Below are 15,951 nucleotides of genomic sequence, written 5' to 3'. Positions count from 1 at the left end.
AAACCTTCCAACAAACAAAAGCCCAGGACCAGATGGCTTCACAGGTGAATTCTATCAAACATTTAGAGAAGAGCTAACACCTATCCTTCTCAAACTCTTCCAAAATATTGCAGAGGGAGGAACACTCCCAAACTCTTTCTACAAGGCCACCATCACCCTGATACCAAAACCAGACAAAGATGTCACAAAGAAAGAAAACTACAGGCCAATATCACTGATGAACATAGATGCAAAAACCCTCAACAAAATACTAGCAAACAGAATCCAACAGCACATTAAAAGGATCATACACCATGATCAAGTGGGGTTTATCCCAGGAATGCAAGGATTCTTCAATATATGCAAATCAATCAACGTGATACACCATATTAACAAATTGAAGGAGAAAAACCATATGATCATCTCAATAGATGCAGAGAAAGCTTTCGACAAAATTCAACACCCATTTATGATAAAAGCCCTGCAGAAAGTAGGCATAGAGGGAACTTTCCTCAACTTAATAAAGGCCATATATGACAAACCCACAGCCAACATTGTCCTCAATGGTGAAAAACTGAAACCATTTCCACTAAGATCAGGAACAAGACAAGGTTGCCCACTCTCACCACTATTATTCAACATAGTTTTGGAAGTGTTAGCCACAGCAATCAGAGAAGAAAAAGAAATAAAAGGAATCCAAATCGGAAAAGAAGAAGTAAAGCTGTCACTGTTTGCAGATGACATGATACTATACATAGAGAATCCTAAAGATGCTACCAGAAAACTACTAGAGCTAATCAATGAATTTGGTAAAGTAGCAGGATACAAAATTAATGCACAGAAATCTCTTGCATTTCTATACACTAATGACGAAAAGTCTGAAAGTGAAATTAAGAAAATACTCCCGTTTACCACTGCAACAAAAAGAATAAAATATCTAGGAATAAACCTACCTAAGGAGACAAAAGACCTGTATGCAGAAAATTATAAGACACTGATGAAAGAAATTAAAGATGATACAAATAGATGGAGAGATATACCATGTTCTTGGATTGGAAGAATCAACATTGTGAAAATGACTCTACTACCCAAAGCAATCTACAGATTCAATGTAATCCCTATCAAACTACCACTGGCATTTTTCACAGAACTAGAACAAAAACTTTCACAATTTGTATGGAAACACAAAAGACCCTGAATAGCCAAAGCAATCTTGAGAATGAAAAATGGAGCTAGGGGAATCAGGCTCCCTGACTTCAGACTATATTACAAAGCTACAGTAATCAAGAGAGTTTGGTACTGGCACAAAAACAGAAATATAGATCAATGGAACAGGATAGAAAGCCCAGAGATAAACCCACGCACATATGGTCACCTTATCTTTGATAAAGGAGGCAAGCATATACAGTGGAGAAAAGACAGCCTCTTCAATAAGTGGTGCTGGGAAAATTGGACAGATACATGTAAAAGTATGAAATTAGAACACTCCCTGACACCATACACAAAAATAAACTCAAAATGGATTAAAGACCTAAGTGTAAGGCCAGACACTATCAAACTCTTAGAGGAAAACATAGGCAGAACACTCTATGGCATAAATCACAGCAAGATTCTTTTTGACCCAGCTCCTAGAGAAATGGAAATAAAAACACAAATAAACAAATGGGACATAATGAAACTTAAAAGCTTTTGCACAGCAAAGGAAACCATAAACAAGACCAAAAGACAACCCTCAGAATGGGAGAAAATATTTGCAAATGAAGCAACTGACAAAGGATTAATCTCCAAGATTTACAAGCAGCTCATGCAGCTCAATAACAAAAAAACGAACAACCCAATCCAAAAATGGGCAGAAGACCTAAACAGACATTTCTCCAAAGAAGATATACAGATGGCCAACAGACACATGAAAGAATGCTCAACATCATTAATCATTAGAGAAATGCAAATCAAAACTACAATGAGGTATCATCTCACACCGGTCAGAATGGCCATCATCAAAAAATCTAGAAACAATAAATGCTGGAGAGGGTGTGGAGAAAAGAGAACACTCTTGCACTGTTGGTGGGAATGTAAATTGATACAGCCACTATGGAGAACAGTATGGAGGTTCCTTAAAAAACTAAAAATAGAACTACCATATGACCCAGCAATCCCACTACTGGGCATATACCCTGAGAAAACCATAGTTCAAAAAGAGTCATGTACCAAAATGTTCATTGCAGCTCTATTTACAATAGCCAGGACATGGAAGCAACCTAAGTGTCCATCATCGGATGAATGGATAAAGAAGATGTGGCACATATATACAATGGTATATTACTCAGCCATAAAAAGAAATGAAATGGAGGTATTTGTAATGAGGTGGATGGAGTTAGAGTCTGTCATACAGAGTGAAGTAAGTCAGAAAGAGAAAAACAAATACAGTATGCTAACACATATATATGGAATCTAAGGGGGAAAAAAAAAAGGCCATGAAGAACCTAGTGGCAAGACGGGAATAAAGACACAGACCTACTAGAGAATGGACTTGAGGATATGGGGAGGGGGAGGGGTGAGATGTGACAGGGTGAGAGAGTGTCATGGACATATATACACTACCAAATGTAAAATAGATAGCTAGTGGGAAGCAGCCGCATAGCCCAGGGAGATCAGCTCGGTGCTTTGTGACCACCTAGAGGGGTGGGATGGGGAGGGTGGGAGGGAGGGAGATGCAAGAGGGAAGAGATATGAGAACATAGGTATATGTATAACTGATTCACTTTGTTATAAAGCAGGAACTAACACACCATTGTAAAGCAATTATACTTCAATAAAGATGTTTAAAAAAAAAAAGAAAAGAAAATATAGGGCTTCAAATGGATCATGAATTATGTTTTATAAAAGTAGAACGAGGAAGGGACTTCATAAATTAAGTCATTAGGTATACATGAAGACAATGAGGACCTTTGATGGACAAAAATAATGGGACAATAGAGAGGAATTGGGAAATAACAGTTGTCAAAAGAATGAGTGAAAACTTTATGAAGTGTCTTTAAATGGAGAGAATTTAGGGCTTGATATGAAATGCCAAAATGGTATATTATAAATTATTAAGTGGCAGTAGCACTGTGAAAAGTGTTGTTGGGGGAATATTTCTTCTCCACTCTTGATATTATTTTCTGTGTGGAGGCAGCCTCTTCCTGCCCCTCGCTCCTTTGTTCCAGGGGTGCTGGATTGTATCGGATTGAGAAATTGAAAGAGAACATTTCACATAAGTTCACCTCTCCTCTGTTCTCTCTTAGCAGTAGGTCTAATTTATTCTCTTTTGTCCTCTGGCTGAAGCTGCTACATTGGGGTCTGTGCCAATCTAGTGCTGCCTCTGTCTGGGTTGGTAAATCTGTCATGCTCTTGGGTTTAAGTGTCAGGCACATTTGACTCTAAAATTAACTAGATTCTCCAACATTGTCTGCATTATGATATTGATATTTTGCTCGCTAATTTGCGTTGTGCTTTTGCCAAATTTTAAAATCTGTTGAGAATTTGAGAAGGGAAGAAGGATGCTCTTTTTTGGACCAGATAACAGACCCCAACGTCAGGATGTTAGGAAGAATAGTCTCATAAATTCGTAAATTGAGCCAAGCAGGAAATGAAAGGTAAAAATGCAGCTAAGCAGCTAATTAATAAAGTATTTCAGTGTTCAGTGATAAGGAAAATTGGACATGGTAGTGGCTTTAAGAATAAAGATGAAAAAGCATATTTGGAAAAAGAAGCAGAAAAAGAAATTTTATATGAAAGAATATGTAGAATTTTAGTAATAAGAAGGTGATTTTCCCAAATCAGGTTGTTTCCTTCTAGTGCTACCTTCTGTAATAGGTGCTTAAATAAATCAGATAGACTTTGTCATGTTAACAGGATAACTGAGACCATAAAAACATATAATGATAATAATGATATTTAATTATAACCTACTATATGCCAGATTTTTTCCTAGGCAATATTCCTAGTTTCATTATAGCTAGTTCAAATTTTTCCAACAACGTGTATAAATTAATTACACATGTGTGTATGCACAGTAAGGTAAGAAGCTCTTCTTCACCACTAGAATAATGATAATAATAATTTTTTTTTAACTTGAAGAAACCACTAACAACATAATGCCTGGCTGGAAACATGAATATAGTTATGAGAATACACTGGTGTTTAACTCTTTTCTTACCCTGCACACTGTTTTCTAATAGATTCAGAGGAGATAGAAGTTTTAGTTTCATTAAGAAATACTCAGCTTCTCAGTTTCTGACACTTGCAGAATTGTAGTGGTTAGCAAATGAGATGAGTAAATAAATGAACTCTGTGAAGATGAGGAAAGGCCAGGATGAAATGGGAGAGACCGAGTTACATATTAACAAAATGGAAGAGACTATTGGGAGGCAGAGTCAAGATGGCGGTGTGGAAAGACGTGGAGTTCACGTCTCCCCACAACTAGGGTACCTGCTGGACTCTGGTGGGGGACCGCGACACCCAAGGAGACAGGAGGAACCCCTGAGCGATAGGGTAGGATGTGGGGGAGAGAGAGGGGGGAGGAGAAGTGGAGGCTGGACAGGACTGGCGCCCCTGAGGGGTGGCTGGGAGAGGGGAGGGGTTCCCATGCCTGGGGGGACCCTCAGGGGCATGGAGAAGCAGGGGGCAGCATGCCTAGTGTTTCCCCTGCCCAGTTGGACCCCAGGAAGCTTGCTGGACTCCCGGCCTGGGTCCTCCACCCTCCGAGGACCCTCTGCGCCACACTGACCCTAGTGGCATAGGAGGGAGGCAGGGGGAGAAGAGGAGAGGCTGTCAGGAAGGGGCCCTCTGGGATCGGAGGATCAGGGGAGGCATGGAGGGCATTCTAATTTATAGAATTATTGAAAGAAAATGCAAAAATTGTATGTGTTGTTTAAGATTTCATTTTGTGTGTAACAGAGTTTTCTGAAGGAACCAGAGAAACTGGAATGTGGGTCTTCTCAATGTCCACGTACAGGGAGAGATGGTTGATGGATGAAAAAGGCTCTCACCCAATTCTCTGGCAGGATATCAGTGTCCTAATAGTTTAAAGACATACTCAGGAAAATGTAAAGACTTTGCAATGGACAGAGGATTAATCTCCAAAATATGTAAGTAGCTCATGCAGCTCAATATCAAAAAAACAAACAACCCAATCCAAAAATGGGTGAGAAACCTAAATAGACATTTCACCAAAGAAGACATACAGATGGCCAAGAAGCACATGAAAAGATGTTCCACCTCACTAATCATTAGAGAAATGCAAATCAAAACTACAGCGAGGTATCACCTCACACCAGTCAGAATTGCCATCATCAAAAAATCTAGAAACAATAAATGCTGGTAAGGTGTGGAGAAAAGGGAACCCTCTCGCACTGTTGGTGGGAATGTAAATTGATACAGCCACTATGGAGAACGGTATGGAGGGTCCTTAAGAAACTAAAAATAGAGCTGCCATATGACCCAGCAATCCTGGGCATATACCAGATGAATGGATAAAGAAGATGTGGCACATATATACAATGGAATATTGCTCAGACATAAAAAGGAATGAAATTGGGTCATTTGTAGAGATGTGGATGGACCTAGGGTCTGTCATACGGAGTGAAGTAAGCCAGAAAGAGAAAAACAAATATTGTATATTAATGCCTATATGTGGAATCTAGAAAAATGGTACAGATGAACCTATTTGCAGGGCAGGAATAGAGACGCAGACATAGAGAATGGACATGTGGACATGGGGGGGAAGGGGAAGGTGGGACAATTTGGGAGATTAGGTTTGACATAAATACCCTACCATATGTAAAATAGATAGCTAGTTGGAGCTATCTGTATAGCACAGGGAGCTTAGCTCAGTGCTCTGTGATTACCTGAATGGGTGGGATGAAGGTTGTGGGAAGGAGGTCTAAGAGGAGGGGATATAGTTGATTCACTTCATTGTACAGCAGAAACTAACATCATTGTAAAGCAATTATACTCCAATTAAAAAAAAAAACTGAAAGAAAAAGCAAATTGGAAAAGGCTTGTAGTCTGTGACTACAGATACCATTAGCACCTCCTGGACACAGTCTATTTACCCCTTTCACATTCTAGTGTTATCAAGAGAAAAACAGTTTGGCTGCAACATAAAAACATCCTTTGATGGTATGTAAACTGATTAAATATTCTGCCTTGTACCAGATTATATATCTCAGTCAAAATTGAAATCCATGTCCTGGAAATTTTTTGTTTATATTTTGTGAAATCATAAATATTAAAATATAAGTTATCTTAACCCAAAAGTCCCATAGACAAGAAAAAAAATGAATAAAACCTCAGTAAAATTAGGTTGTGAATAAAAACTGTTGCTGTATAATATTGATTAGGGGTACAGACTCTGGAGCTAGACTACCTGAGATTAAATCACAGCTCTGAACTACTCGGCTGTATAACCTTAAGCAATTTACCTCTCTGTTCCTTCATCTCCTCATCTAAAAAAGAAGGGTACCTGCATAGTTTTCTGTTTTGGGTGATTATCAGGAGTTGATTGGCAGTGAAATTCATGCCTCAACCTGAGGCCTGCAATACAGAACTTAAATCGAACCAAAAATCTTGTTACAATATTAAATTGATACCCATGAAAGTTGAAATGCTGTTGGAATCAGCTCAAAATGATGATTATTTTTTCTGATCACTCTGCTTTCCTGATTTTAGATTTGTTACTTGAGATTTCAATAGAGATTTATAGCACAAAAGTTTTTTCCCTTCTTATATTTTCACTATTTAAAGGCAATGACACAATGCAAAAACATAGAAACTAAAATTAGTGATTGTTAGTAGTACTTGGATCAATTATGGACACTAGGAAAGGAAATAAATTATAAAGGCAGCATTTGAATATGCATGTATACTGTATATATATGTACACATATGTACTTTAGTAAGCATTCTTATTCTTTTCATTGTAGGAAGTTGGGTCATTTCACTCACTGATGAATGTCAGTACACTCATCAATGCAGAGTAGTCAGATTTAGTGTATAGATTATGCAACTCTTAAAGAATATTAGTATAATTGAAAAAGTCAAATAAAAAAATCCAAATTCTCAATTCTCCTCGTGATTCAAAAAGCAGAGAGGATTTATAAATAAATTACATAAAAGTTAGGAGATATTTCTGTGCTGCATAAGCACTTTAAGAAATTTTAAAAAAAATTTTACTTCATTGCTCATTGACATGTTTGGTAAATACAAAACTGGTATTTTCTCAACCACCTTGGTCAAGACCTACGTAGGCACATATACAACTGACCAAAAATGTTAATTTCCAGATAAAAGGTATTTATACAAGCAATAGCAAAGCATTTGTCCTTAAGTTTTTCCTGTTGAAACATATATTTATAAATATACATTCTAAAGTTAAAACATACATCAGCGAACTTTATATTAATAGTTATGGGGGAAAACGTGACTCTTCATGTTCTGCAGAGAGAACAGATTGATATCATAAACTTCTGATTATAATACTGGCAAAAACACTCTGAAATATCATAGTAAATGAAAAAGTCATCTGATTATTTAGTGAACACATTCTATTTCATGTAACAGTAAATGGATATCACATTTGCTAGAATTTAAGAAATAAATTGGAGGAAAATGACTGCTCTTTTCTATTATTCTTTAACTGTATCTTTAGTAGTAGTTTGTGCTATCATTTGGGCAATTTCTGTATGTTTTATTTTCCCTCCATCTCCTGCTTCCAGAGCACTATTTCCCTTTGATTGAGGAGTTGCCGTGACAGAAGATAATGAAGCTCATGGCTCTCAGTGGGTAGCCTGTCACTGCTGACTCTGGCTGCTGCCTTTTTCTTTCTTTGCACTCCTCTGATTTTTCCAGGCACAATGGAAGCAATTATTAAAGCCATGCACCACTCTAAAATATTATACCACCAAATGGTTATTTTTTAAGAGCCTTTCAATCTTGTAAGTCTCTTTGTTTATCCTTAGAAGTGGTAAAGTTTATCATTATTTTCTATTCAATCTTCAGCATAGGGATGAGAGATTGTTCTGTGCCTTGGAGGAGGCAATCTTATACTGTGCACAATTTATATAACTTCTTATGTTGGTCCTCATCACGTCAATCAAAAACCTTTTGCACCTTGTACCTTCTACCTGAAGTCTTCCTCTATTGACCTGGTCTGTTGTGAATTCCTGTGTCAGGAACCACTAACCTTTTTGAGAGGATGATCTTGTAGACTTGATTACTGTCTACCAGAATCCAGTTCTCATTCTCTTTCTGTCACAAGAAAGACTATACTTTTCAGGCCACTTGTATATGAGAATGGTTCAGAAAATTACCCTGACCAATGAAATATGAAGGAATATGATATCTATCATTTCTAGACTATGAAAATGTCACAGATGATTCCCCACGTTTTCTCTCCTCTATGGCAACCAAGGAGGTCAGGTGTACTGACGGTGCAGCTATACATTTGATACTTCCATCAGCCTGTGTGAAGCTGAGACACATTGCCCCTCCCAGACACACATACCATTATTTACACGTGTAGGACATATAGTGTAAGTAAGCAATTATCTTTTGTTTGTTAAGCCACTGAAATTTCAGCATAAGCGTATCTAATACAGAGTAGCTATTTTCCCTTTATCTAAAGAATTAAGGTCACTAGACAGTATAAATGTTATTGACAACCTAGAAATACTTAGCAAGACATATAGGTATGGCAGGACTAAAACGACCCACTATTTGTTGCCCTTCCCCTCTCTACAAAGCAAATTTCTAGAGATAACCAAAGAACGAGGGAATAAAGTGTGTGTCAAAGAGGTATAGATAAGAACTTGACCTGTCAATAGATTAAGAGGCAGTGGGAGAATTTGGAAAGAGGATAGGGTTTGGATTCTAACCCTACTAACTGAAGCCTGTGTTCCATTCAACAAGTTTGACAAAAATACCTGACCCGGGCTTCCCTGGTGGTGCAGTGGTTGAGAATCTGCCTGCCAATGCAGGGGAGACGGGTTCGAGCCCTGGTCTGGGAAGATCCCACATGCCGCGGAGCAACTAGGCCCGTGAGTCACAACTACTGAGCCTGCGCGTCTGGAGCCTGTGCTCCGCAACAAGAGAGGCCGCGATAGTGAGAGGCCCGCGCACCGCGATGAAGAGTGGCCCCCGCTTGCCGCAACTAGAGAAAGCCCTCGCACAGAAACGAAAACCCAACACAGCCAAAAGTAAATAAATAAATGAATTAAAAAAAAAAAAAAAAGTACCTGACCCAGGATTGTTGTAAACAATTAAGCATAATGAATGAAATGTAATCTGTAAAAGTGCCTATAAGATAGGGGTTAGACATTCAAAACATGATAGCAATTATTATTAGTAGTAGTAGTATTATTATTATTGTCAGGTTAATAGTCCCATTTGTATGTTAAGATATATAGGCTAATTAGTATAAAATAACAATACATAAAAACTCTCATCCCTTCCCAATGGTAAGAAGTGTTCTTTTCCACTAATTCAAGATTTCTTTTTAATGTAAAAGTTTAGAGTACTCTCAGGTTTGCTGTTTATTTTAATGCTTCCTTAAGGGTCAGCCAGCACATAGTTGAATAAATGGTGAGTTCTCATTAACTTATTTGAACTCTCCAACAAAATTTCAGCCTTGAGAAGAAACCCAGGGAGACAAGGGACTGCTTGGAAATCAAACTGCTTGGCTTGCTTCTGGTCCTAACTTACCCTCCAATTTGTGCTGAGTGTATACTAAAATGGGAAGAGGGAAAAAAAAACCTGCCCGATAGCAATTACAAATTCAGGAGACATAAAATCAGATTATGTATTCCTTGAGGATGGAGACCATACGTTATTAATCTTTGTCCCTTAACATATAACATTGCTCACACATTGTGATAAATAATAAAAATATTGTAAATAACTTTGCAAGTGCAGTACATCATTTATGATGTATGTTTTTAGGATTTATAGGTTCTTTTTCAAAGTTCCTCATTTTTTCCCTTTACATACATTTTTATTCCGTAAAATAAAGATGAATTTTATTAATTTCTATTAAACGCTCTTGAGTTTATTTTTGCAATACCTACATCACATAACCATCACACATAGGTAAACATGTACAAAACTAAAGCATAATCTTTACATCTTGTTTTCCAAAAATGCAGGATTTTCATTGTATCATTCATTGTCTCTAGACTCACACTTCATTGACCAATTTCCATCCTGAGCCCTTTGCAAGAAAAATATAACTAACTCCTATATACAGCACAAATAAACATAAGAGAAACAAAAATTAAATATAATAATATATTTCACCATATGTTTTCTGTAAGCAGTAATGCTTTATGTAAGCTCTCTGTCAAGAAACAACAAAATTTTTTTGAAATTAAAAACAACAAAAATTTTATAAATCCCTCTGTATTCTTTGATTTTAACTTAGTAGCAAATAACAACCCTGAGAATCAATCATGCAAGAAAATATGTACTGTATAATCAGTGATTCAAAATTATGACCATTCAGTATCTGTTTGTCTTCTTTGGGAAATGTCAGCAAACATAATTTTACATTAAAGTGCCAAATTCACAACAACCTCACATAAAAAGTCACATTTACTGGTCCTATTTTGACAGTTTTAGCAAAAATTGATTGACTATATTGAAGTACCCTTTTTTCCTCGCAACATAACTTTATTTGTATTTGAGATACTGCAGTAAAGCAATTCTTAAACCTGACAACTGCCTTGCAATAAGAAGAGCTTGTTCCCGAGACTCTGAAAGGAACTCTTTGTAATCGTCTCAAATAGGATATGAAAGTAACGTGCTTAGTCATCTGACACAACATCCATAACTTACGAAGATGCAACTGAGACATGATAAATTCAGCTACTTCAAAATTTTTCTTACACAATTTATTTTTTGAAGGTTCACTTTGGAAGCCTAGAATTGATAATGACATTAATTTGATTGAAAAAGACTTTTTTGCCAAGAGGACCTTTGTTTCTTACTTGGAGATAGATAGATAGATGATAGATAGATTAGATAGATAGATAGATAGATAGATAGATAGATAGATAGATAGATAGATAGATAGATAGATAGATGATAGAAAGAAAGATATAGGGATAATATATCCCAATTTTTATCACTTGGGTTTTCTTAAGAGTGTGGACCATAAAGTCATTACATTCAAAGGGTGAAGATTCAAGAGTATTATAAGTATCCTAAGCCATTTTCTGGTCCTAGTTAATCTTATTTTCATAAAAATTGATAAGCATGCTTTTTTGAGTTCTATATTTTCCAATCATAGCTTTTCTATTAAAATTCATGTGTGTTATTTATGTGTGTGTGTGTGAGTACATAGTGTGTTGAATTTAATGGTAGCTGCACCACTTGATTACTGATTTTCTGCAACTTGCTTGAACTCTATATGGCTCAGTATCTTCACCTATAAAATAGGGTTTGTGAAAGTCACTGATCCAAGGATTTTTCATGAAAATTAAATGAGATTATGAGCCAAAATACTTAATTCATTTCCTAGCAATTGGGAACAATGACTCTTAGCTATCACTATTACCACTATTTCATTTTCTCTAAGTTTCACAATGTATGTACTGTTTTACAATGTATGACAGATGGTTGCTTTTTTTTCAGATGCTTACTCTACCTAGTGATTTAATTTTCTATTCTAAAATCTCCTCTGATCTTTCAGAGAGTTTCAACTTTTGTCATTTTAAAATTCTGAACAATTTTCTGGACCCAACAAAAGTATTTATATATTTTTGTATCTACATTGTTTATCTTTATTAGTTCTTGTTAGCTTAAATTTTACAATATTATTATAACCATTTAAAACATATCTGAGGAAATCTATTAATATAGAAATATTTTTCTTATATTGAAATATGTTATTTACTCAATCTATTTAGGTAAGTTTTGTGCTTTTAGCTGTTAGACTTATTTACCAATTTAGGTCTAAATTTCCAGAAAGTGCAGAAAGAAAAAAAAGAACTAATGACTAGGAATCTTATATTCACAAAAACTATCTTCCAAAACTGAAGGCAAAAATAAAAATTACCTGATAGATAAATAGAAAATTCACTGCTAGCAATTCACCTTACAAGAACCCCTACAGGATGTTCTTCAGGATAAAAAACTAACATCAGACAATCATCCAAATCTACAAAAATAAAGGGAGACAGTAAAAGTATATATTTAGGTAATTATTAAAGTGGCAGATATAAACACAACCCCTACCAATAATAACATTACATGTGAATATATCTCTGGCTTTTGATTTAATTGCTTAATATATTTAATGTTATTATTTTTATGGTTTTATTTTTGTCTCCCATTTATTTATTAGTTTTAGATTGTTTTGATGGTTGCACAATTTTGTGAATATAATAAAAACTAATTAAATTTGGCACTAAATAGGTGAATTATTATGGGAATTCTATCTTTATAAAGCTGTTAAGAATAAATATATGAATGAAAGGGAACATATTAGTACTGGTAGGTATTGCTATCTTGTAATAATGTGGCATTATACATTATGTTTAAAAATTATAATTACTAATTCAATTTTAGGCAATGTCTCACTTGCCATATAATGCCACTAAGTGTGGAACTGTATGTAACTCTGTGGAAGATGAGGTGGGTTGGGGGGGGTTTGTTGTATATAAGTTTGTTTTTTTTATTTTCAGATTTTTGTTTTTTACCTCTTAATACTCATTTTTCTAGCTTGTTCCAGTTTCTTCAATTCACTTTCTTTTTAATCCATCCTGAGAATTCTAATTAAGACATTTTAAGTTGCATTCAAAGTTTGAATTAACTATCTGAAAGGGGGAATTTGCTCTCATATCTAATCTTGAAACCCTTCTTTCTAGATCTTCTTTATATAACAGAATTTTTAACATATTCAGACCTGTACAAAGAAATTTCTCCAATTTTCTATGTAAACATTTTGTGCTATTTCACAGTTTCATGGTGCATCCTTGCCCTCAGTTTCTGCTGCTTTTATATTAGGAGTTGTCCTGGGTTCTAGCTGAACATTAATTATTCTATTCATTTTCCAGGATTTCTTTCCTTCTTGTGCTTCTTTTGAATTATGTCTCTTCCTCATTGTTTATATATTTTCTTAAAATTTCTGAGGGCTTCCCTGGTGGCACAGTGGTTGAGAATCTGCCTGCCAATGCAGGGGACACGGGTTCGAGCCCTGGTCTGGGAAGATCCCACGTGCCGCGGAGCAACTAGGCCCGTGAGCCACAACTACTGAGCCTGCGCGTCTGGAGCCTGTGCTCCGCAACAAGAGAGGCCGCAATAGTGAGAGGGCCGCACCTCGCAATGAAGAGTGGCCCCCGCTTGCCGCAACTAGAGAAAGCCCTCGCACAGAAACGAAGACCCAACACAGCCAAAAATAAATTAAGTAATTATTTAATTTAAAAAAAAAATTTCTGATCACAGTTGTCGTCAGCAGCATTATCCTTATCATAATCTACTATAGAGATATTAATTAGTACGGTTCAGGCACTCTATTTTATTTTTGCCTTCATAAACAATCTAAAGTCTTGGAACAGTCCAGTGAGAAAAGTACTTAAAATTCCATTTATAATTTGGGAAATCTGGGCTAGAGAAGTGAAGGGTTGTGTCTAAGATGACATAGCTGTTAAGTGGTAGACCTGGTATTAAAATGTGGCTCTGTCTGATTATTAAGTTCAAGCTATTTACCACCATGCTGCTCATGGCAGGGCAACAGAATTTGAAATATACAAACATTGTTCTTATTTTGTGTATTTTAATTCTTTTCATGGACGTTTGGCTAAAAATAGTTTCATGAGTTCAACTCATCCTTTGGGAATCTGATATTTTCCTGTTTCTCAAGCCTTTGGGGAAATAGCTTATCCATAATTTAGTGGGGAAATTTGTATATGAAGATCAGCATACTACTTTCCACTAGAAAGGCTTTACTTTCTGAAATGCAAATCCTTGTCCAGATTTAATTCAATTCACACTTCATATTTAGATTAGCCACACTGGCTGATTTGAGATTTGCCATGCAAGAATGAATAAATGATTGAATGATTGAATGAATGAATGAATGATTCCAAGGAGGGTCAAATTACTTATTGTGCATTTATGTAGAAATGAGTATGAATCACATAAAGTCACTTGGGCTAAATTTAATATATATCCGTACAGTATAGCCTTAAATTTATAGTGAAGATACTGTCTGTGTTCAAGTTGTTGCTGCATTAAAGTATGACAGACCGTTCTTGTATAATTTGGTCAGCATAAATATTTTAATTTGAGTTAAGTCTTTGAAGGCAAAATTCAGCCTTTTTAAATTTGGAGAGAATGAAAAAGACTATCCTGCCATATTGTGCATGAGTATAGATTTTGATTTTCTTGATTTTCTAACTTATCGCTCTCTAAACACTTAGCTGCCTTTGTCTGAAGGTCAGTTACTTTGGTTAATGTTGAAATTAATTTACTTTAATTCCTTCCAGTAGGTACACTGAGTATCTGAAATTGTGACTTTTAAAAACATTTGTTATTAAAGTGTTTATGCATCTTTAAAGTAACTACTTTAATCAGCCCCTTTGGAATACAATATGAAGCTGCACATGATAATAGATATTTTCAAATCACATTTCATACTTCTGAAATTATATAAGCATATGTTCACCATAATGACAACCATCAAGTTCATATAGATATATAATTTGTTTTGGAAGTTACAGTCCTGCCTGCTCTGAACACAGAAACCCAGCTTTATGAATGCATTATTCTACGTGGAGTCACAATCAGAATGGGCAGCCATTTTCACTAAATCCTAAAAAGCAAAAATAAAGACTAAAACAAACAAGCAAAAAACAGTGTTGCAGCCTTACATGTATCTCTAATTGAAATCAGATTCTTTTGTTTACTGTTATGTTTTATTTATGCTTTATTTATTTACTTATTCTTAATATCAGCTTTAGGACATAAATAAAAGAGATATCCAGTTAGGTTTCTTAAAACAAGCCTGGGTCAAACCATTTTTGAATCTTCTAAATGATGTCTAAAGTGACCTCACAGTCACATTCCAGAAATTTTTTGAGAAAAAAACTGACGTGATCAATTTTTAAAAGACTTTTTTTTTTTGTAATTGTATATCACTGTGCAAAAGCATTTAATAACTATATTTTGGATGTTAGAAAACATGAATATCTGGTGGGAAAGTCCTTAAAACAAATATAAGATGCAATATTCCTTCAAAAGAAGTCTGATTATCTTGGCAATTCTCTTATGGTTTGGTTTGATTTATTTCTATTCCTTATTTTCATTAAATTGCTATGGTTTTTGGACAAGTTTACAGCATTTGGCAGAAGAAAATCAGTGACAATGACTTAGAGGAACCTTAATCTCATGAAAGAAGTAAATGCTTGTCAATCAAGAAGTATTAACCTTTACCATGTCCTGACCTTTACATTTTCAAGGTGAGCCTATTATTTGGTAGGGAGTAACACAAAACTCCACAGGATGCTCTATGATCAATACAATCAACAGACCTTCACACTGTATGTTTAAAGGTATTAAGAAGATAAATAAACACATCAGAATTTTACCATTTGGAACAGTCCTGTATTGGATGCTTGCCTCATTTAGGGATTTACAATTGATCACTTCTATATCCCAGACTCCACTGTGTTATAATTCTCAATGACTCCACAAAAGGAAAGGTGAGCTGTTGGCTAATTGTTGGCAAATATTTTGGAGTTTAAAGTTTAAAGATGAAGGCGTATTTATCAATTATATCAACTGAAACATGAGGAATGCAAAATTATCATTTCTTTCAAAATCACATTTTGTAATCATAATATGTTTTTCCTTTTATTCATCTTTTAAATATATTTTGAGTACCTACTATGTACAAGTGACTGTTCTATTCTCCGGCAACACCCTTTTAGAGCTTAC

Source organism: Balaenoptera borealis (assembly GCF_965194805.1).
Source record: "Balaenoptera borealis genome assembly, chromosome: 6".
In the NCBI taxonomy this organism is placed as follows: domain Eukaryota; kingdom Metazoa; phylum Chordata; class Mammalia; order Artiodactyla; family Balaenopteridae; genus Balaenoptera; species Balaenoptera borealis.
Note: the sequence above shows the minus strand (reverse complement) of the source record.